This window comes from Eucalyptus grandis, chromosome 3 (assembly GCF_016545825.1).
Source record: "Eucalyptus grandis isolate ANBG69807.140 chromosome 3, ASM1654582v1, whole genome shotgun sequence".
Taxonomy (NCBI): Eukaryota; Viridiplantae; Streptophyta; class Magnoliopsida; order Myrtales; family Myrtaceae; genus Eucalyptus; species Eucalyptus grandis.
In genome coordinates, this window is record NC_052614.1 from 30,420,963 (window position 1) to 30,444,856 (window position 23,894).

The following is a 23,894-nucleotide window of genomic DNA, read 5'->3' on the forward strand; positions in this document are numbered from 1 at the left end:
ATTTAAATCAATAAAAATTATCATATTAGAAAATTATATCCTCATCGTTTTATATTTGTTTTCATAATTAGAAAATTGATTGGATTTATATCATATCATGAATTTGATAATGTGTACATGCCACTATATATGTCATGCATATTAATCCTATAAGGAGAATCTTATGCTTGATATTTGTTAGTATCTATTTTGCTTTTCTTGAAATGATGATGTACGAAATAATATATATATATATATATATATATATATATATATATATATATTTTCTTGTTATCATGGGTTACTTTTTAAGGACTTATTAAGCCCTTAAAGATATTAAGTGGAGGATAACTACATAAATGTAAGAATGTTAGTAAACCCATAAATAAGCTTCTCATGTGCGAACCGAACATGAAGACGGGGCTTGGAATGAATATTTGGAGAATTCAAAAGTAAAAAGCACATGCATAATGAAAACTAAATAGATCATAAAAATTGAGACGCGGTCATGATATTAATGTCACTTGATGGACTCAAGTTTTGGGAGAATGACACTAAAAGTGTCATAAGTTGTGTACATCACTCACTTCAAAAGTATCAAAAGTTTTTTTTTTTTTCAGGTCACTTAAGTGCTCCTTTTTGAAAAAAAATTGATCATTTAAGTGCCAACTCCAATCTAAATCGTCGAAGTCCGACGTGACCATATTTTATTAATTTCTTAATCTTATGTGGTTTTTGTGGTAAACCCGGTAAGTATATAACCCGTATTAATTGATTTTGTTCCAAATTAATTTCTTTTAATTTTTAAATAAATTTTTTCCTTTTTACTTTTTTTCTTTTTTTTTTTCCTTTTTTTTCCCCTTTTCCCATTCTTCTTCTTCTTCATCGCGGTCGCGGAGGCTGGGTGATCGACCAGACGAGGGCCGGCGACGTTCACTGGAGCGTTGCCGCCCTCGGCGGAGGTCGGCCTTCGTCGGCCGAGCCTCGCCGAGCTGGGTGAGCCTCGCCGGTGGCTAGGCGAGCTTCATTCACAAGCCGGGCAAGGCTCGCCCGGCACCGGCAAGGCTCGCCTGGTCCGACCGATGGCCGGGAGCCGCCGCCTTGGGCCGGGCCGGGCGAGGCCGGTCTCGGCCACCGACGTGGCTCAACCTCGCCGGTGGCCGGGCTTGCCTCCGGCGAGCTCGTCGGACCTCGCCCGGCCTGGTGAGCCTTCGACGATCTCGCCGGACTAGCGACCTCGTCGGGCCGCGACCGGCGGCGGCGGGTGGCCACCGAGATGATGAAAGGGAAGAGCGAGGGTTTCAGCATTTTGATTCTTTTTCTAATTCTCGGACGGAGAATCAAAATTTTTATTCTCAAATCTTGTCAAAAATTGTTCCTAGGAACAAAAATTTTACCAAACGTGATTCTCGTCCCAAAGGCGATTGGGGGAACAAAAGCGAGAATCGCACCGTTTGGCACGTTGCCAAACAGGTCCTAAGTAATAGCTTTTCTTGATTTTTTGACACTTAAGTGAGCCGGCGATAATCTTTAAAATGAGCGTTATACATAATTTGTGGCACTTTTAGTATCATTCTACCCTCAAGATTACAATTATCACATAAGAAGAAAAAATATTGTATAGACTATTGTTGACACAAAATAATATATTTTAAGAATCATGGTGACTAAGGGTGCGTTTGGTAACATTTCTGTTTAAAAATTGTTCCAAGAAACAGAAATAGAAAAAGTGTTTTTGTTCCGGGGAACAATTTTTTAACAAAAACGCGTTTGGTAAACTTATTCCGAAAATAAAAAATGAATAGAAACACGTTTGATAAATTTGTATAATTTTTTTCTTTTAATTTTTAATATTTTTATTTTATTTTCTTATTTTCTTTCTTTTCTTTCTTTTTTTTTTTTTTTTTTTCTTCTTTTGGCCGGTCGCTGGCCTAGGCCATGGCCGGCAACCGGTCGACGAGGGCCGGCGGCCTCTCCCGGCCCACGGCGAGGCTCGTCGGCCCCTAGTGAGGCCGAGCTCGCCCGGCGGCGGTGAGGCTCGTCGTCGCCGGGCCATGCAGGCGACGCCAACTGGCGGTGGCACGGGTGATGTCGAGCTCGCCCAATGGCCGGCGAGGCTCGATGTCGCCGAGCCACTGCAGGCCGTTGAGCGAGCTCGGTCTCATCGGATCTAAGCGAGCTCGAGTTCGCCCAACCAAGGCGAGGCCGAGCCTCGCTAGGGATCGGCAATGCTCGGCCTCGTCGGGGCCAACGACACTCCAACGAGGTCGCCGGCCCTCAACGCTAGTCGGCGGCCATGGCCGAGGCCGGCCACCGGTCAAAGAAAAAGAAAGAAAAAAGAAGAAGAAGAAAAAGAGAGAAAAAAGTGTTCTTAAAATGTGTTCCGAAACAAGAAACAACTTTTTTTTTTTTTTTGTTTCTTGTTTCGATCGAGATGTGTTTTAAAAGGAACGAAAAAATAATTTTGGAACAAAAATGCAAACAAACGCGTTTGTTCCTTTTTTTGTTCCCAGGAACAAAAACAGAAATTTTTGTTCCAGGGGAACAAAAATAAATTTTAACAAACGCAGCCTAAGAAGCACAATCTATGGGAAGAAATTTCCTTTTTTGTTTGCAAGGAAAATAGTTTTGCCGATTACACTCGAGTTTTTATACGATTTCTCATGTGATTAATTAAATTGAACATACCTTGATATATTTTTGGCCAAATGATGCACATTACAGTCAGGAGATTTATATCTGGGACAAAAAGAAAATAAATCAAATCAAAGAAAGATGTCTTGGATTGAAATAGCTACTTCTTTGAAATTATATACTATAGCATGATCATCTATGAAGCTTTATTTATTTATTCATTTATTTTTATTTATTTATTGGTCAAGGATAAAGGAACACATGACTCTTTCAATGAATTATGCTCTCAACTTGACTTTCAAGCTTTGTGAAATTTTCCTAAAATGAAAATGAACATGGTTATAAACAAATTAGATGATTTCGTAGCCCTAAATTTTGTAAAATCAAGCATTTGATAATTGGATTTTAAGCTATTTTCTATTTAACATATTAATTGTGAGTCATTAAGAGGTCAACAGGAGTAGAAGTGTAATATGAAACTTAAAAGACATTAATAAGATTCTATAAAAATATATATAATAAGTTTTATTGCATAATTTTATATTTAACAAGATGAAACGTTTTCAGTTCTAAAGTAATTGTGAGATTGAAAGGCAAAGGAAATTCTACGCAATGGTAGTTATGATCCTAATCAGCTGCATAAGTCTACACTTAGGTCTCTACAAGTCTCTAGCTTGAAACTTTTATTTTTTATTAGAAATTAAAGACTTAAGTGACACGTTTTGAAGCATATGAGTCGCAATGTCATATTTGCAATGCATGTCCGATAGAGATTCATGAAATTTCCAAGTTAAAATATTATGAATTCACTAGGAACTATTTTTAGTATATATCGAAACATCTGAGATAGCTAGTATAAACACCTAAAGGGGGGTGAATAGGTGCACAAACACTTATCGAGATACGGAAGTGATTCTTGGCAAACAATAGAAAGGAAATTCTCTCTTGATTAACAAAATGAAATACGATCAAGGTAAAGAGAGTGAGGAAGAGAAAATTGAACACAGGATTTATAGTGGTTCGGCTTATTCCAAGCCTACGTCCACTCTTCCGCACAAACAGCCCACCGGCTGGATTTCACTATGATCAAAAGAGAAGTTACAGCACAACTTTGCTTTGATTCCACAGTGTAGATGTTCTACTACACCTCCTCAAGGTTTCTCACAAATATAGACTCTCTTTTGTATACAAGTGTTCGCTCAAAAGAATTGTCTAAACAAAAAGGAGCTTCAGACTTTGGAATTCTTCTATCGCGCACACCTCAAACAACTAAGAACGTCTTCCTTATATACTCCTTTATGCCATCATACCCGTTGGCACTTACTAAAGGAATTCCTCCAATCTACCCGTTGGACAGAATCAATTAGGAAGTTTGTTCAAGCTATTAAAGGAACGTGTCGATAGCCCATCAATCCTGTTTGCCCATACAATCAGGATCTCGGTTTCCATAAGAAGAACCTTCCAAGAATATTTAGGCAATCATCGAATCTTCAATCATCGAATCAATCTCGATCAATCAAAGGATTTACATTACGTCTTTTCTAGCCACGAGATCTTCTCCAGATGATAAGGTTAAATCCTTAACGAAACATCCGATTGGATAACCTTTCTTCAACGGATTAGAGGCGTCAATGAGGATAGACTTTGAGTCTTGAGTCTAGCTGTCCGGAGGTCTTCGGACTTTAAATAGCGAGTTTGCAAACTTTCAGACTAGGCGATGGAAACGTTTTGTCAACTTCAAAACACTTCAAGAGGATTTCTCCAACAATCTCCCCCTTTTTGATGGTGACAAAACTTTCCTGCAGATTTGGACAATTTTGACCTGCAAAATATTTCTCAAACACATATGCATATCTTAAATGGCTAAATGAATAACATTAGAATCTGCAACCATAGAAAATAGGTTAGTCTAGTATACGATAAAGCCATCCATAAGATATCAATGGTAGTTAATAAAAGCAGTCAAGTCCAAGTCTAATTCAGTTCTCATCCAGACACAAAGTTAAACAAAGTTCAAAAAACAAAAACAATCCAACAAACCACACGATTAAAAGTTTAACGATTGAAAGTTTGATCAAATCTTGCATCTCTCCCCCTTTTTGTCAGCATTAAAAAGGTTGAGATGAAGATAGAATGAAGTCAAGATTGCTTGGGAACGCGGACAAGCTGGAAATCTCCCATAGACTGAACGATGCCTTCCAGCCTTTTCAAGTCTTCCTTCAGATGTGCAATCTCCTCACCCTTGGCATTGGCCTGAATCTGAACAGAGATGGCTTGGATCTTATCATTCAACGAACATGAAGAAACTTGACCCGCATTCTGCAAGTTTTGAACCTCGCATCCCAAGGCATAAATTTGCCCTTTCATCTCCAAAAGAGTATCCATGATTCTGCAAAAATCTGCTGCATTATCAGTCTATGTACTCGCTTTGGCCCGATCTAATGGAGTAAATGCAGACGATGGTAAATTAGCATAGTCTCGCAGGTTTGGCGATGAGACTTCATGATCTTCTTCTGGAAACTGAGAGGCATAAACATCCTCTGGGTCTACAAGTGAGCGACTGACTCCTTCACTTGCATCAGGATATGAAGAATTCCCTCCTTTCTCTTAATCTCCCCTTGTTTCCATGCCTATAGGTGGAGAAGAGATTTCCTCGGGTTCTCCTTCTTCTTCAGGTCTTTCCTCCTCTGCTTTTTGTTCAACTTCTCTTTCTTCTTCTTCCTTCTTCTCTGCATCCTTCTCCTCTGCTTCTTTCTCCTTTGCATCTTTCGTCATTTGTTCCGATTCTTTTTGAGAGACAGGACGACTTAAATTCTTCAAAACCATTGCAGAGATGGTGATGTCTTCCTCATCATCTTCATCCTCAACGAGGAGAGCTCTTCTTCTCTTGGATGGAGCAACCATGGGCTCCTTCCCTTTTCTTTTAGCTGCAGAAGAGATTTGATGAGATTTGGCTGGATTCTTCTCCTTGAATTTCTCCAACTCCTTGCTCAATTCCTTCAGACGCATTTTGGTCACCATTTTCAGTCCTACCACCATATGATTGCATGGTCGAACACAAAAGATTTGCGGAGGCTGAATATTTAGATGTCTGAACAACTTCGTAACAAGACTTGGGTAAGGGAGTTGACCTCTGTCCTTCATCATTGCTCTATACATGTGAAACATAACAGTGTGAGGGAGAGAAAACTTTTTCCCAAAGAGGATGGCATACATCAGCTTTGCCTCTGAACTTGAAACATCAGTCTTGAAAGTTGATTTCGGTCGGAGGCAATTGATCACAATCTTGTGAAGCAAGATGTTGAATGCACTCACCCTTAAGTAGGTGATCTTCTCATCTGTTCTCCTGTCCTTCACCAGTTCCAATGTGGCCCGAGCAATGGAAACTTGATTGGTTGATATCTTCCTCTTTCAACTTCTAACACATCTGCCAGCATATTCATATCCACAATATAGTCTTGGTCTTTGATTTGAAAGAGAATCTATTCGCATCCAAAAGCTAATATTTGAATAGAAATATGCAGTTAATTCAGCATAGGACTCTGTAGAGTCAGAGCAAAACTTTTCAAGTTGAAGATAATTGAACTTTTCCCTCAAGTTCACATTCACAGCATCTAGAAAATCAAAATCCACACTCCTAGGGTTTATTACCTCACGCTTCAGCAATTTCGAGTACAGATCCTTTTGTTCCTTCGATCTGAACAAATCTCCCCTCTTTCCTTGATTTTCAACTGCAATACCCATTTTCGGTTGAAATTGGCTGTACAATTTGTCATCATCATTTCCATCTACGATTCGGCCCCGGTCACGAGGATCACTTGGGATATTCGCAAGGGTTTCCTCACCACCCCTTTACGAGCAATTCCCAAACTTTCCATTTTCGCGAGGAAAGATATATTCGTTCATATATCCTTTGTCTTTAAGAAAATCATCAACATAGTTTAAAGGAGTACGAGTTCCTTTTAAGGCACGATATAGCTTGTAAATATAAGCGGGCTTTTGAACTCTTACGGTCTGCATCTTCGATGATTTCTTCTGTTGTTGATGATCAACGCCTTGAGGACTAGATGGAGGAGAATGACGCTACGAGAATGTTGTGGGCTCGGTTGCTGTTACGGAGACACTTCTTCTTCGGTAAGATCAAAGTGCGTAGGCCCCTCACTCATTCGCCGTGGTCCCTTGCTTGCGATTCTCGAAGACTTTCTTGAAGATGACATCTTTCTCAGTTTTTGGAAGATTCCTTGCTTGACTTTCCTAAGAAAGATGACAACTTTTTGAAGATTTAAACAAAGAAAACAAAACGAGAATGGAGGACCAATGCTTTCTAGGGTTTTTGACAGTAAAATGAAGAGGAATCAACGGTGCACGATCGGTTAAAATGAGAGATAAACGAACCGTCACGAAGGAAATAAAAAGATGCATTTTTAAAATAACTGTCTTTTTCCACAAAAATAGCCATTTAAAAAATAACTTCCTTTTTTAAAATGAAACGATGCAATAATTACGTCGATTAAATATAGCAACAATTTAAACACAGTCTGACGATCGTACCTTTTTAAGATAAGATTAGAGAGAGAAAGACTTACGTCGATGGTCGTACCAAGACTATCTTACAGATAAAGTCTTGTATGTCTGAGTCTGAGAGTCTTTAGACTTTGACTTCCTCATACCTCAAAATGTTGAGTCTGGAATGGATAGATTCAAATTGATTTTTCTCCAAAGGCTTTGTGAATATATTCGCTAGTTGGTTCTTTGAGTCAACAAATTAAATTGAAACATCTCCATTTTGAACATGGTCTCTAATAAAGTGATGTCGAATCTCTATATGCTTTGCTCTTGAGTGGAGAATTGGATTTTTGGTGAGGTTGATAGCGCTGGTGTTGTCGCAATTAATCTCCGTGCATAAGTCTTCAATTTCAAAGTCTCTTAGCTGTTGTTTTATCTATAGAATTTGCGAACAGTAACTTCCGAGAGCTAAATACTCTGCTTCTGTTGTTGAAAGAGACACAGTGCTTTGTTTCCTTGAAAACCAAGACACTCTCTTGCTTCTAAGCAATTGGCAAGTTCTGAAGTGCTCTTTTATCAACTCGCAACCAGCCAGATCGCGTCGAATATCCGGAAGATTAAAGTCTCCCTTTTAGGATACCAAAGACCGATGTTTGATGATGAAGCAACGTATTTAAGATAAAGTCAGGTCTAGAAGCAGTAAGATAAAAAAGTGAACCAATGATGCTCTTGTAGAGCTTTTGATCAACTTTCTTCCCTTCTTCATCTTTGTCTATCTTCAAAGAACTTGACATTGTTATGTCAGTCTTTTTGCACTTTTCCAGTCCAAACCTTTTGACAACATCATTAGCATATTTTTTTTGATAAATAAAAGTTCCTTCCTTCAATTGCTTTACTTGAAGACTAAGAAAGAATGTTAACTCTCCCATCATATTCATTTCAAACTCATCCTGCATAGACTTAGAAAATTTCTTGCACAGACTTTCATTAGAGGATCTAAAAATAATATCATCCACATATATTTGTACAAGTAAGAAACTTTTGTTTTCCTTTTTGAAAAAATAAAGTTGTGTCTACTTTACCTTTGACAAAACCATTATGTATTAAAAACTTACTTAGTTTGTCGTACCAAGCTCAGGGTACTTGCTTTAAGCCATACAAAGCCTTTTTCAGTCTGAAGACTGAATCTGGCTTCTTTGGGTCTTCAAACCCTAGTGGTTGTTCCACATAAACTTCCTCATGGATAAATTCATTTAGGAAGGCGCTTTTGATGTCCATTTGGAATAACTGAAATTCTTATAATGAGCAAACGCAAGCAATAGTCGAATAGCTTCTAACCTTGCTCTTGGGTGCGTAAGTCTCATCATAGTCTATTCCTTCTTCTTGCGAATATCCCTTGGCCACGAGTCTTGCTTTGTTTCGTACGACTCTTCCTTTCTCATTCATCTTGTTCCTGAACACCCATTTAGCTCCAATAACAGTTTTGCCTTTTGGTTTGGATGTCAATTCCAGACATCATTAATGTTGGCATGTCGAGCTCTTCTTGCATAGCTTCAATCCAGCTTTCATCAGATAAAGCTTCTTCTATGCTCTTTGGTTCAATTTCAGAAACAAGAGCCACAACACTAGACTCTTCTCGCCTTTTGGATCTGGTGCAAATTCCTTCATTAATTTCGCCGATAATAAGATCTTTGGGATGAGTTTGGACTTATGCTTCCGGTTACTTGTTGATTTGTGCGGTTGATGATCTTTCTCTTTATTTGGATCTTCACGAACAACCCGATCTTGGTCTTCGAGTCTAAGATGCTTCTTGAGTTGTAAGCTTTGGAGGGTCTGGAGCAGGTTCAGACTCTTCTTGATGAGTCTAACTTGATTCATCTTGCGTTGAGTCTTGAAATTTGACATTCATTGACTCCACCACAGACTGGCTCTTCTTGTTATAGACTCTGTAGGCTTTGCTTGATGTAGAATATCCAAGGAAGATACCTTCATCTAATCTTTCTTCAAACTTACCAACTCGATCTTTTGCATTTTTCAATATAAAACATTTGCAACCGAATACATGAAAGTATGAAACAATAGGCTTCTTATCTTTGAATAACTCATAAGGGGTTTTCTCTAGAATAGGTCTTAAGAAGACTCTATTGATGATATAGCATCTTTGTTGAAACGACTTCAGCCCAAAATCGTGAAGAAATCTTACTTTCAATTAAAAGATTTCTAGCCATTTCTTGAAAATATCTGTTTTTCTTTCCACAACTCCATTTTGCTGAGAAGTATATGGAGATGAGAACACATGCTTTAAGCCAAATTCATCACAAAATTTTGTAAAATCTTGATTTTCAAATTCACCTCCATGATCTGTTCTTATACATGAGATAACACGTCCTTTTTCATTTTGAACCTTTTTTGTAAATTTTTCAAAATGCGAAAAGGTTTCAGACTTACTTGCAAGGAAATATACCCAAGTAAAACGGGAGTAATCGTCCACAATTACTAGGCAATATTTCTTACCTCCAATGCTCTAGGTTCTAATTGGTCCGAAGATATCCATATGCAGCAACTGTAGTACATGATTAGTAGAGACATGCTTTATTGGCTTAAATGAATTTCTTACCTGCTTTCCCAGAATACATGGAGTGCATGAATCAGTCTTTTGGTATGGCAATTTGGGTAGACCTCGAACAAGCTGCTTTGATGAGATTTTGGCTAATTGCTTCATGTTGACATGACCAAGCTTTTTGTGCCATAAACTTGCTTCATCTTGAATTGAGATTAGACATTGTGATTCATTTGGTTTCACATCCAGAAGATAAATATTTCCATGTCTTCGACTCATGGCGAGTAGAGTCTTTCGATTCGAGAACATGTTCCTTCTTGAATGAAGATCTTGAAACCAGTATCACACAATTGACTAATGCTGAGAAGATTGTAATTGAGTCCTTCCACTAAGGAAACATTACTTATTGTGAGACTTCCAATTTTCACAGTTCCAAATCCCACAATACTTCCTTTGTTGTTTCCTCCAAATGAAACTTTTCCATCATTTACTTGAGCAAGCTTTATAAAACAATTTGAATCTCTGTCATGTGTCTTGAGCATCCACTTTGTCAAGATACCACTTTACCTTTTTCTTGACGGAGATCTACATTTAAAATAAAGTCTCAAGCTTTCTTTGGTACCCAAACTTTCTTGGGTCCTTTGGTGTTAGTAAGATAAACAAGATTAGCCCATACTTTCATAACGGGTTTCCAAACCATAGAAAACTCTTTTTCAAAGTGATCCGGACTATTGCACTTTGAACATCCGAGAGCATTTCTACCTACAGATTTTACAAAAACTTTCTTGAAATGATTTTTGTAAGCCTCTCTCGAGGGTCTTTTCTTAATTCTTTCTTTTACTTTAGGAAAATCAATCAAGGGAATTGTTCTTCTTGTCATACCTAGACCGGACTTATTGAAGTAAGGTCTTTGAGCTGAAAGAATTTTTTCAAGTTTTTCAAACCCTATTGAAAATTTCTTTGAAGTATTTGATAAGTCAGTTTTTAAAGAACATTTTCTTTTAAAAGATTATCTTCGTTTTCTTTAAGAGTGGAAACAGTCAAGTCTAAACTTTTAACTCTTTCTTCTAAAAGGTTTTCCTTTTGTTTTAGAGCTGAGTTTTCTTTTTTAAGTTCGGAAATTCTTTTGAGAGAAGTCTTAAGACTAAAACACAGTTCATCAATGTATTTAGAAACTTTGACATGAATTTTAACATTACTTGCCTCAAATTCACTGTCTGAGTCTGATTCAGAGTCTGAGTCTGATTGTGCCATCAGACATAAATTAGCATATTCATTATCACTTTTTTCACACTCTGTATCACTCCAAGTTTCGGCTTTGAGAGCTTTTCGAAATTTTTCAGCTTTTCCTCTCTTCTTCTTCAGAAGATGACAGTTGGGTCTGATGTGTCCCTTTTTCTTACATTCAAAGTAGACTACATCTTTGTTTGGTTCCTCATCATCAACGGACTTGGTCTGCTGTCTTTGAAAGCTTTGTTTCTTTGAGTTGAACCTTCTTCCTTTTCTATTCAGTTTTCTGAATCTTCTTATCATGAGAGCAAGCTCCTCATCGTCCATATCATCTTCAGAATCTGTATCATCATAATCATCATTTGATTTTAATGCAATGGATTTCTTACCTTTTGGATCTTCATCTTCATTGATCCGTTCCACTTCATAGGACTGAAGAGTTCCAATTAGCTCGTCGACAGATAGTGGCATAATTCTTTGCCTCTCTTTTATAGAAGTCTTTATGTGATTCCAATCCTTGGAAAGTCCACGCAGTAGCTTGTTTACCTTCATGGGATCAGAAATTCTTTGTCCTTGATTCTCAAGACCATTAACAATATCTGTAAAACGGCTAAACATGTTAGTTATAAATTCTCCTGATTTCATTTTGAAGGCTTCATATTGACCGAGAAGAATGTTAATTCTGGTTTCCTTCACTCGATCTGTTCCTTCATAGGTGATATGCAATTTGTCCCAAACTTCTTTTGCTGTAACACAAGAAGATATTTTATTATATTCAGTTGGTGACAAAGCACAATATAAAGAGTAAATTGCTTTTGCATCGAGTGCTTGTCTCTTGTTTATCTCTTCCCGAGTCATTCATTTGGTCTCAACAGTTTCTTTCTCTCTTTCGAGACCGATGCAGCTGTAGGAGTAATTCCTTTTCTACAACGTCCCATTCCAAGGATCCTTTGATCGTAGGAAAGCTTTCATCTTATTTTTCCAGATGTTTTAATCCTTTCCATCAAAGTAGGGTGGTCTGGTATTGCTTTGCCCTTCCATCAGCCCTGGTGCTAACATACTAGCCATGGATCTTTTACTCTGAAGCAAAACACTTCAAATAAAGTGAGTACACGAGCTCGGATACCAATTGAGATAGCTAATATAAATACCTAGAGGGGGGTGAATAGGTGCACAAACACTTATCAAGATACGAAAGCGATTCTTGACAAACAATAGAAAGGAAATTCTCTCTTGATTAACAAAATGAAATACGATCAAGGTAAAGAGAGTGAGGAAGAGAAAATTGAACACATGATTTATAGTGGTTCGGCTTATTCCAAGCCTATGTCCACTCTTCCGCACTGACAGCCCACCAGTTGGATTTCACTATGATCAAAAGAGAAGTTACAACACAGCTTTGCTTTGATTCCACAGTGTAGATGTTCTACCACACCTCCTCAAGGTTTCTCACAAATATAGACTCTCTTTTGTATACAAGTGTTCGCTCAAAAGAATTGTCTAAACAAAAAGGAGCTTCATACTTTGGAATTCTTCTATCGCGCACACCTCGAACAACTAAGAATGTCTTCCTTATATACTCCTTTATGCCATCATACCCGTTGGCACTTACCAAAGGAATTCCTCCAATCTACCCGTTGGACAGAATCAATTAGGAAGTTTGTTCGAGCTATTAAAGGAACGTGTCAATAGCCCATCAATCTTGTTCGCCCATACAATCAGGATCTCGGTTTCCATAAAAAAGAACCTTCCAAGAATATTTAGGCAATCATCGAATCTTCAATCATCGAATCAATCTCGATCAATCAAAGGATTCTGTTACGTCTTTTCCAGCCACAAGATCTTCTCCCGATGATAAGGTTAAATCCTTAACGAAACATCCAGTTCGGATAACCTTTCTTCAACGAATTAGAGATCAATGAGGATAGACTTTGAGTCTTGAGTCTAGCTGTTCGGAAGTCTTCGAGACTTTAAATAGTAGAGTCTCGCAAACCTTCGGACTAGGCGATGGAAACGTTTTGTCAGCTTCAAAACACTTCAAGAGGATTTCTCCAACAACATCATGGCCTTGTAATGTTTGTATTGTTCCTGAAGGATTATATCAAGTAGTTATCAGAGATTGTTTTATCTCTTTGTAGTTATGTTATGGCCGATGATTAGACTTCATAATGGGGTTGATGAGACAAACGCTTTGCTGGTGTTTTCAGATCTGATAAACAAAGTGTGCGACAAGTTGAACCGGTTTGGGAAGAGGGTCGATGATGCTACCGAATGAGCACGGGCGCTTGTCGACAATGTCCGGCATCACCGTGAGTTTTCTCTACATTTTTTCTAGCTAAACATGTCTACATAATCAAATGGAAACGTTTTGGATTTATTTTTTCTAGCTAATTATGATCCTATAATCCGATAGAAACATTTTGTATTTATTCGTGGAGACGTATCGATTGACGATTGCTTGCTTGCATATATTTCTTCTCTTTTTCTGCAATACATGTGAAGGCTATTGATGTAAATATTCAATCCAAAGAGCTTGGCAATCACCACCTAGGAACAAATATATGTGGACGCTATTGATAAGTCGTAGGCTTATTTTGCAATCACCCCCTCAGAACAGAAATACATGCGTCATAATCCGTGTATTCCACCCGCCAATTAATAGTTGAGTGGATCAAGTCCTGTGATTATTTATCTAGAGAAGCTCCAACTTTGATGTGCGGTGCTATCTTCAGTGCTTATTCTTTTGGCAATCTATGTCAATTCCTATCTATAACAATTTGCCAAATGCATTACATGGCACTTCCGTGGAGAACATGGCTTGTTTTCCATCATTTTCTATGGCTATCAGGACCCTCGGGCTCTTTGTGTGGCTGAACGTTGGCCCAACTTTTTTTCCCGGAAAGAAGGAAAAATTAGCTTTGTCTGTAAGAGCAAGCACTTTGCGGCAGTTGCATAAGCTTGGCTTTGGCTTGTTGTCAGTTTCTCTTGTCTATTTGTGAGAGACGAAGCCCATGATTTCTTTCATTCTCTTCTCCTCACGGTTTCTATTCGATTGAAATGTGATGTTAAGGACTCTATTCTTGCTGGACCTCAACTAATCGGTTATTGTTCTATGTTCTTTTTTCGAAACAGTTAAAACTAGCCATAGCATCACAGATGCAACAATAGCTTGACTTGCCCAGGGGACGAAAATGCTCAAAGAGGGGGGACGGGATAAGGTATTTGAACGTACTTTTGAAATTCTGCCGGAGAGAAGCTTCCGAAAGCATATGCTTGCTATCTATCCACTTCCTCCGGCCTTGTCATTGGGACACTATATTTGTCAACTAAGAGGGCGGGTCTTCCATGGGGATGAGCCTCTTTGCCATTACGCTCCCTCGGGGCAGCAAGAGTGGGTGTATTACAAGGTAACCTTTTCCAATCTTCCTGTAATTGCATTTACTATAGGATACCAGTACAAATTGTTATGCACTGAGCTTTCGTTAGAATCATGATAAGTTTTTTATGCATTACAAATTCATAACCTGAGTTTTATCGTCGTATGTCTATTGTGACTAGCCTGCTGATTTTATAGTCGAAATTCGGGAGAACCTTCACCGGAAAGAGCCTGCATTTACTCATCGTCCGTACTAGTACACTGAGCCTTGGATCATTCTTCTCGTCATCTTATTTTTATCTAAGCATGAAGCATCTTAATGTAGTGAAACATACCTTCGAAATAGTTTGTCAACTTCTGCTAAGCTTCACTCTCCGACCATCAGTTTTTAATGTGCTTTCATCCGATGGCTATCTAGGTGCCACCGCCGCTCGATCGGTTGAGCTTTGTTAGTCGTTCTTCAAAAGGGTTGGATAATTCTGAAAAGTACATCCAGGTCGTTACAAGGGATGGTTATGAATTCTGGTTCATGGGTTTTGTATCATATGATAAGGCTCTCAAGAACATAAATGAGGCTTTACAGCACAATCGTGAGAATAACACGGCTGGAAGGATACGAGGACGATTAGTGGCCAAAGGGGGGAAGTGATATTCAATTGTACTTGAATAATTTTGGTGTGTTGGTGTGGGTGTGTGACTGCTACGTATAATGCTTAGATATGATCTAATCGATGAAAGGGAAGCATTTCATTTCAGTAAACTTCAGTTGAATATAATTGGTCCGATTTGTTACCATATTAAAATTCCTCAGAAAGTAGGCATTAACATTCCATCATTCCAAATTTTTATATTGTTTATAATTTTATTTAGTCACTGTCGCGACCTAAATTTTCAGGGCAATCCTAAAGTTTAGGTTAATGGATTACTAAGTCTGAAGACTTGGCGCGGACCGTCCCAAGTCCTACCAATCGCAACTTGAAATTAATCTATTTAAACATGTAATTTCAATTTGGAGCTGCCACTAATCACTTAGGACTGGTTAAAAACCCAAGTAAAGTATGGGAAAATACTTTACTATTGCGAAGCAGAGATTCAATAGGTTCGAGAACATGGTTACGCTAGATTAGTCTAACGCCCTTTCGGTACATTTTATTTTAATTTCAAAAATATTTAGCAGACAATGTTAATTAATTTTAACCTAAACTACTAACATGCAAATGGTGGTCATGCGGGTGCACAATCAATAAAATAACATTCAATGAAAAATGCTAATAAAAACGCATGCCCTAAACATAATTTCTAAATGACAAGACACCTAATATTTCTTTTTTCTTTTTTTAAAAAAATGTCAATTATATGCAATCTTAATCTAAATTTAATATGCATGGATTTATTTTAATGACATGCGAAATGCAATTCATATGATATGACTTAAACTTATCACCATATGTATGCAATCTAATTTATATAATCCTAAATATGCATGTGCTACGTGATATGGGATGAATGACATGGTAAATCTATATACATGTTCTTTTTATGATTTTTTTAATGATTTTTATACATATATGCAACCTACACTAGACAATGATGACATAAAATGAGATTAATTATGAACTAATTTATTAGCAAACTAAACCACTTTTGTGTTTTTTTTTTAAATAACAATAATTCTTATTAAAGAAAGCGACATAATGATGCAATGTTAATCTTAGGCCTTTTATTAGAAAAAAATTGCACGACTAGAATATTAAAACATTAACCTATGACCCACTAACTAAAGCGCAACATGTGGTGTACACATTATGAAATCTATATAACCTAAATAACATTTTTTGTTCTTTTTTTTTTTGTTTTATTAAAGGAAAATTAACCTAATCCTATATGAATCTAAAAAATCGAAACGCAAAGCTTTAAATATGAAATGCATATGGACCTAAGTACTTAAATTCTAGATATGACATATGATATGATATGTGATGTGCAAATAACAATGATGCATCAAAATACATGTACTATTGAAAATTTATCTATGTAAATCAATGACATTTCAATGATGCAAAGCAAATCATGAATTTGCCATGAAAAGTTGAAATAATAAAAAATCTAACCCGCCATCTCACGGTTCAATATTTTTTATTATTATGGCTTAATATGACAAATTTCTTGATGGGGGTAATGATAAAAATAAATCAGAAAAAATCAAGTCGAATTCATAGATTATGAAAACGAATATTTGATCTAAAATGAGTCTATAGGAATTAGCTAGTCAAGGGTACAACTTCTTGTCACTAATAACAGCACCTGCACAAAAAGAAATTAGAGAACACCCCCAACGAAAAATCACGTCTTGATGTGGGGGTGTAATTTAGCCGAGTATGAATGATGGGAGAGAACCGGTATCGGAACAGCCACGTCAAACTCACAGCAACACTTGTTTCTCCAGTAACAAAAGTGATAAAAACCAGTCAACAAAAAAAAAAAAAAAAAAAACCGCCGAGTTGACATAACGTTGGACGGTAACTCAAAGGCAACAGGAATCAGCAAGTGATCTCCGGAAAACAGCGGTGGCGAGCGGCGGAGGTGCAGGCACAGCGGAGGGCAGGTGTCACAGTAGTCGGAGCTCTGGTAAGAGGTAACAAGCCTAAACCAGCAACGGCGAAGCAGTAACCGTCGCTGGTGCAGGAGCAGCAGAGGGCAAGCGGCTCGGTGAGCGGCTGCTACGGGCGTTGCAGGTGAAGTGAGGCCCGGCAGAGGAAAACTCGGCTGTAGGAGGCGTCGGTGCGAGCTTGCTGGTGCAGAGGTGCGGTGGAGGGGCAGAGGCGTTGGGGCGGTCGTCGGGCTTCAAACGGCGTTGATGGTGCAGAACATATGGGCTCGCGGGGAGCGCGAGCGAGCGACGGCAGCGGAAGGTCACGGGTCGTCGGGCGGAGCGATGGTAGGCGACAGCTCGGTTATTGGCATTGGGGCGTTGGCACGGCAGTGATGCGGTGGTGCACAGGCGCTTGCAAACAAGGCCGGCGATGGGGCTGCTCCACGGACGAAGATGAACAGGGGCCGCTTTTCTTTCCTTTTTTTATTTTTTTCTGCTGAAGCCCTCACATCTTCTCTCGCACGTCACTTCTTCTCTGTCTTCTTCTGCAAATGCTGCTCCACTGCTTTTCTTTTTTGACTTTTTCTCCTCTTCTTTTTTAAACTTTCGATGGCCCCTCAAAGAACTCTCCTACCCTTCTGACTTTTCTTCGACGAAGACAGAGAGGCCCCCACACTTTTTGTTTCTCTTTTTCTTTTCTATTTTTTTCTTTGGACGAAAGATGATGAGAAGCCCCCTAAACGACAGAATTTTTGCTCTAAATTTTTTCGAATTTCTCTCCCCCTAAACCGAAGCCTCGGCTTCTCTATTTATAGAGGAATAAACTCCCGTTCATTTTTGCAGGTGAAGATTTCCCAATATACTTGCACATATTTACTCAACCACTTAACTAGAAAATGGCTCCAAAATCAAACAACTAATTTTTTTTTTTAATTTTGAAATGAGAATATATTTTCAACAAGAAAGATTTTCAAAAACCGAATTTTATTTAATTTATTATTTTCTAAAATATTATGTGTCAACAGTCACTATATGATTAATTAATAATTGTGAAATCTTCCGCCGTTGTGGGGATCAATTATGTTCCTGAGTAAGGAATGAAAGAAATGATTTTTGAAACTTTTTCTTGTTAAGAAATTAATTAATTCCTTATGATTTTTAAATATAATTAATGTGGTTACTTAACCAATGTGTTTACAAGAGTCAATTGATCATGTCCGTTTATATTAAAGATGAGATTACACAAAATTTTGACATGTGAAACAACCATTGAAGCCTATTTTACTAGGCTCTTGCACTATATATAGATATTAGATATTAGTTTAAGAAGTCTATTCTTTATTATTAATTCGAAAACTTTGCGGAACGTCCTCGAAGTGACGAGAAACACTTCCAATGCCTGTACATAATAGGATAAGAGAAGCTTATGCGTGCATATAATGGCGCCTGGGTTTATATTGTCTGTGATTATACAATAAACAGTATCAATGGTAGTCCTTATATAAGAAGAAAATGAGGGGGGAGATATTGTCAGCTATTCCAAGTTCGACTACTCAAGGATTAAAGTTTAGTCATGGTCGCAAGGCGTGCGCCTCTCCTAATTTACATTGGTAAGCTCGACGTCTACCGCTCTCTGACGGCACCCTTCCTCTACACGATCGGGAAGTCCTTGCTCATTGGTCAAGACGTCGTTGTTTTGGCTGGAGTCGCTCGACAGAATTTGAGGGAAATGAGTGTTTTCTAAAGTTTCAACAGCTGCAATCTCATTGCCGCCATCATTCATAACTCCATCCCTAAATCTGCCCTTCCTAAAAGTATGGGAATTGGCATCTCTTTGGTGAAATCTTCTTCCTAATTCAACAGTCTTCTCCCACAATGAACCCGAAGAACTTGTTACTTCCTGCCAATTTCTTTTAATGAACATAACCATGAAAATGAGGAGAGCAGAAATCGCAGCAGCTCCAGCAATCAGAAATAGACCCCAAAAACTGTCAAAACCTAGGCTGTCGGATGAAACCGAGGAATTTGAATTCTGGCAGTTGGTTTTGGATGTAAGCCACGCATTTTCAATTTCTGTCGTTTGAAGCCCTTCAGTCACATTTAGGATTGCTCGCGAAATATCAGGTACCAGTGGAGACCCTTTAGGGAAAACCTGAAAACCGAAAAGAGCTGAACATGAGATTTTTTTCAATCAAAGTATTAATTACTAAACCTAATAATTGCAAATTTGGAGGGTTTCCTCTTTTAGCTAGAATTGAGGGATCGAGGACTGTACAAAGCCAAATCCAGCAGTTTTGAATGCTGGAATCATGGTATATTTGTTGCAATATTCTAAAAGTATAAGTTTAAGGTAGGGCATTTCATGGAATGCTGCTGCAATTCCGCCTTTTGCACTTCCATTGGAAAGAAGCGCATCACATTCTTCAGGAGACTGATAAGATATAAGTCTTGAATCATCGAATTTCATTTGCTTTAGCATTCCATAAGCAAAAGAGCCATGTTGGTAACCCATGTTTTTTCCACTTTTTAGGAGTTGATCCACATCAGTCACAGTTGGTTGAAGATTTTGCACCACCAAGAGAGAGCTCAAGCTTGCCGTATAACTTTGCGTTAGTATAAGTACCACAAAAACCCACACAATCACAACAAATCGTGCTAAGTTGCTAAGCACTTTCTCCCCTGCAATCCAAATTAAGGCTAACTACATAAATTCTCCTACAAAAATATGTGAATTTCAATGTTTGATTTATCTATTAAAGTGAAAGGTGATTACTTTGTGCAAAGACCACGGTTGAAAAGGAGAACCAAAAGCTCGTGCCAACTTGATGCGTGGCTGGACCCCTGAAGTCTTCGTTAATCCGATGTTCAAGCGTCCATACAACCAATGCTATAAACACAAAGAAGCATACAGTGGTTAGCCAAAGGCCCCAAGTGAGCGGCTTTAAGAAAACCCAAGCCTTCTTGCTTGTGTTGTCCTTGTATGGCACGAGCATTGCACCCCCCGATTCGGTGTATGGTAAGGTGAAATCCACATACAATTATCTGTTTGCTATGATTGTTGTATCACCCACCACTGCATCATAATTATGTTTCAACAAAAGGAACGGAAATGTTTTCTTTGTCAACAACATTATAGCATAGTAATTTTCAATATGTATTCCAACAAAATGAAGCACTTGCAATGAGCTCACCTGGTAAAATACTTGATCGATCATGTCATTGTAACTACCAGCACTACTTCCATTAGGCGAGGCAAATGGAATAAGGTCATAAGCCACGGAATAAAGCAATTTTTCTATGACGGCTTGAAAGATGTCAATACAATAGCCAGTGACTTGGGATGTGTTTGTGCTAGGATCTCGAGTCACCTTCACGAATTGATTAAAACCATTCTTCACGGGAACTAAGATTTTCAACCTCTTTCCATTTGTGGGAATCTCCCAACCCTTAGGAACAGAGGTTGAATCTCCCGGCCATATTATTGATTTGAGATTACTTTTCAAAGTGGAATATTTGCTTGTGTTGACTTAACTCAAATCTCTTTGCAGCCCATTGTCTAGCGTCCAAAACCCAATCCCTCTTGCTGCATTTCCATTGATATTGACAATCTGGAACGCTGATGATTCTAGTTGCCCATCAACTAGGCCAAAATTTCCAGCAAGGCCGGTAAATGTCGTAGTGGCTAGTTCTTGGAGAAGTTTATTACCATTTTGAGATATCCCAATATTGTCGAGGTTTGTCGCACCTGTTGAAGCCTTCAACATCTGGAAGGTAGAATTGGCCGCACCCATTTCCTCGACAGCCATTGCTAGAGCCCGAGCAGCGTCATAAGCCCTATACCCGAAAATATTCAACGTAGGATTAAGGATGGATGGATTGTCTTGTTGGAATTTCATCTTCCATCGGACCATGAAATTGTGCAGGTTTGGCGTATCTGGGATATAAGTCTTTATGCCTAGTACTCCTTGCATCGAGCTAGCGACAACAGATGAATCCACAGAACTTAATAGGTCAGTGATTCCATTAGTCAAGATCCACACATAACCTTCGCTCATCATTCCCACCTCTTTTGCTTTGGCCAACAGTCGAGAACCGAGGGCAGGTAACATGTGCACGATGAACACCCACGTTTGCATCATCATTAACTTGTAGAGTTCCTGTAGGATTTGATCGTCCGTGGCCGAAGGAGAAATAAGACTCCTATAGGAAACTCGCGTGACGACTTGTTCCAAAGCATCTGCAAGAGAAGGTATGATGCCTTCTCCAAATTGATTGTCCACATATATGAGGACCAATTCTTTCCAGCCAAAAGCTTGGATGACCGCACTTATGGCATTCACTTGGGACCAGTCATTTTGTGTGGCTCTAATGAAGTAAGGACTCCGAATCGAACTGAGGGATGGACTAGTAGCAGAGAAAGAGATGATGGGCACATGAGACTTGTTTCCAAGGTCAATGATGAAGTCTGCTTGCAAGGAAGCTTCAGGGCCTATTATGGCTTGGACTTGCTTATTCTTTATCAAATCGAGTGCTGCAAGGGTGAACCAGAAAGACGGTGTAACAATACGGCAGATTATGGAAATTCGTATTGGGAAAGGCATAAAATCGATCAGAAAAGTCAATGAAAACTTGATGCAGTATTATAGCAGTAGAAATATATAAGAAAAGGAAAATAGGAGTTTGAAGTTGTCAAAGAAATTGTAGTTGATATTATTTAAAGATACAATCCTTTGACCGTATTGTAGGCATTTGGTTGTCGCCTTTAGAACAAAATAAAAAAATAAAAATAAAAAAGTGCATAAATTGGCTCAGAACGATTAAGTTGATTCTTCTCTATTGATGAGTTGACCTCTCTACCTCATGGCATAAAAAAATTGCACTCTAGAATCCAAGCCTCACATTTCAATTCTATGGCTTTTGTGAAATCAGACCTTTTTTATGCTGTATTATATATGGATTCTCTCAACATTCATATTAAACAGCTTTCATGTCTCAAAAATTATTTGATCGATCTTGAAACTAAAATATTTTTTTATTTCTCTATTAATAATACAACTTCTATAGAATTAATTAATCACTGACTCAACTAAGCATGACTCGTTATTATAATATTTGGTTCAAAGAAATAATTGGCACAATCATGTAGAGATATCTACCCCATCAATAATCTCCCAAAAAAGAATTTGAAACCGTCTCTATCAATCGTCCGCTCTAAAATGACTACTTTCTAATTTGAAAGGCAAAATAGTCTTATGCACTTTTCCGAAAAATGTTGGTATGTAACGTGCATCTTTCACGAGACATTTGTAACAAGATTCATTTATCATTTACATGCAAACATAACTTTGTAGAGTTATGCTACATTTATAGCAGGTCAAGAGTCTTGAGAGAGCTACATATTCATCAAAGTCGTACAAAAATAAACAGAAGAGTTAAGACCCCATAAACACGTTCAAATTTTGACTTCAACTCGATCAATTCTATCCAAGTCGCCTTCTTTTGGCTAGTGGCTTACCTGCCAGTGGTCCATTGGCGATTTTTCATAATGACTTAAACAACGACAGTCTTTTGTTTGAGGATCGTTTTTTTAATGATCCTATTCACAAAACAATAATCTTTCGGTAATGTTAGGGACAGCTAAATGATTTGGCAATAAGAACTTATTTTCAAAGTAGATGATGATTGGCCCGGTTTAATTCAAGAACGACATTTTTCAAAACAAGTTCTAAGATACATCTTTCGTTATCTACATTTCTTTGCATATTATCTTGTCACGGGGCAAAGTAATCTTTTATATATTCTCCACGCGAAAAGGCTTAAAAAATTTGTGGAATTCACGTCGAAAGACAAAAATAGTTTTTTCCCTTTTAACTTATGGAGCGAAACATCATCCTTTTGGACATTTCGACTTTGTCATTCGTAGAAGTTCCAGTAGTACTATTTCAAAGGTGCTGCACCCCAAAACACAAAACCCCATGAAAAAAGTTATAGCAGATTAGAGATTTTCGATTTGTTTCCATTGTATCATAGCAATATCATTTCCGGTTTTAGCTTTCTGAAAGGTATACTCCAAGGAAGGAATAAATAAATTAAATTGTTCCACGGTCAAATGTTACGCTCGGAGACTATGAATCCTCTCAAGCTAAGCGGTCAAGCTGTCAGTCCAATATGACTGCAAGACTCGGGGGATTATATTGACATATTTCTAACTTCGAGACCCTCCTCATTCCCATTGTGAAAGAGATCGAATGGAATCTTAAGTACCAACTTGATGTTATCTTTGATTTACAACCGACTTGAAAATAATGCTCGAAGATTTAACTGAGAACTCTTTTGAAATTTCATATAAATAGAATCTGAAATGTCCATGTTATTGGCAAATACGTCATTACGAACATTAATTGGTTTTATCTTGCATAATACAAATAGTTGCATAAAATACTTTATCCTCTACGACAGGATGTGTATTAAACCAAAACCAAACCACTTCCAAGTTCAAACAGAGATTAAACCCATAAATATTCGGTAAAAAGAAAGATTAATCAAACAAACTTCCACACGATCAATAGAAGTACAAAAAAATCCAAAAAGTGATGCCGTCATATAATTCTGGACGAGCAGCATGAGCAGTTAGTGCATTAGCGAGAGAGAGAGAGAGAGAGAGAGAGAACCTGCAGCAGCAGCAGCAACCTCATCTTGTTTGGAATCTCTAACGTTGAGGACGAGCCTGGTCTTGTAGGACGGGTTTGAACTATAAAAGTCAGAGAGAGACATTTTAATGCAGCTCAATCCCATCTTACCCACCCACTTCTCCAGATCAAGTACCACCCCAACGTTCACCGGGATCGTTGTTGCATTGTTGCTGTTACTGCTTTGCGCCACAGCGACCCAAGGGCCTTCACAGAAGGTCGTGAGGATTGCGAAAAAGGAGAGAGTCATAAAGAGGAGCTTTTCAGCATCGAAGGAAATTCTTGCTGGAAACATTGGAAAGTGTCTTACGAAAAGGCAAGTGTGAG

General features: G+C 38.3%; 1 pseudogene; it reads right to left on the bottom strand.

The window, feature by feature from the left end:
• Positions 1-18,475: 18,475 nt before the first annotated feature.
• On the bottom strand, positions 18,476-23,894 carry LOC120291803 (annotated as a pseudogene).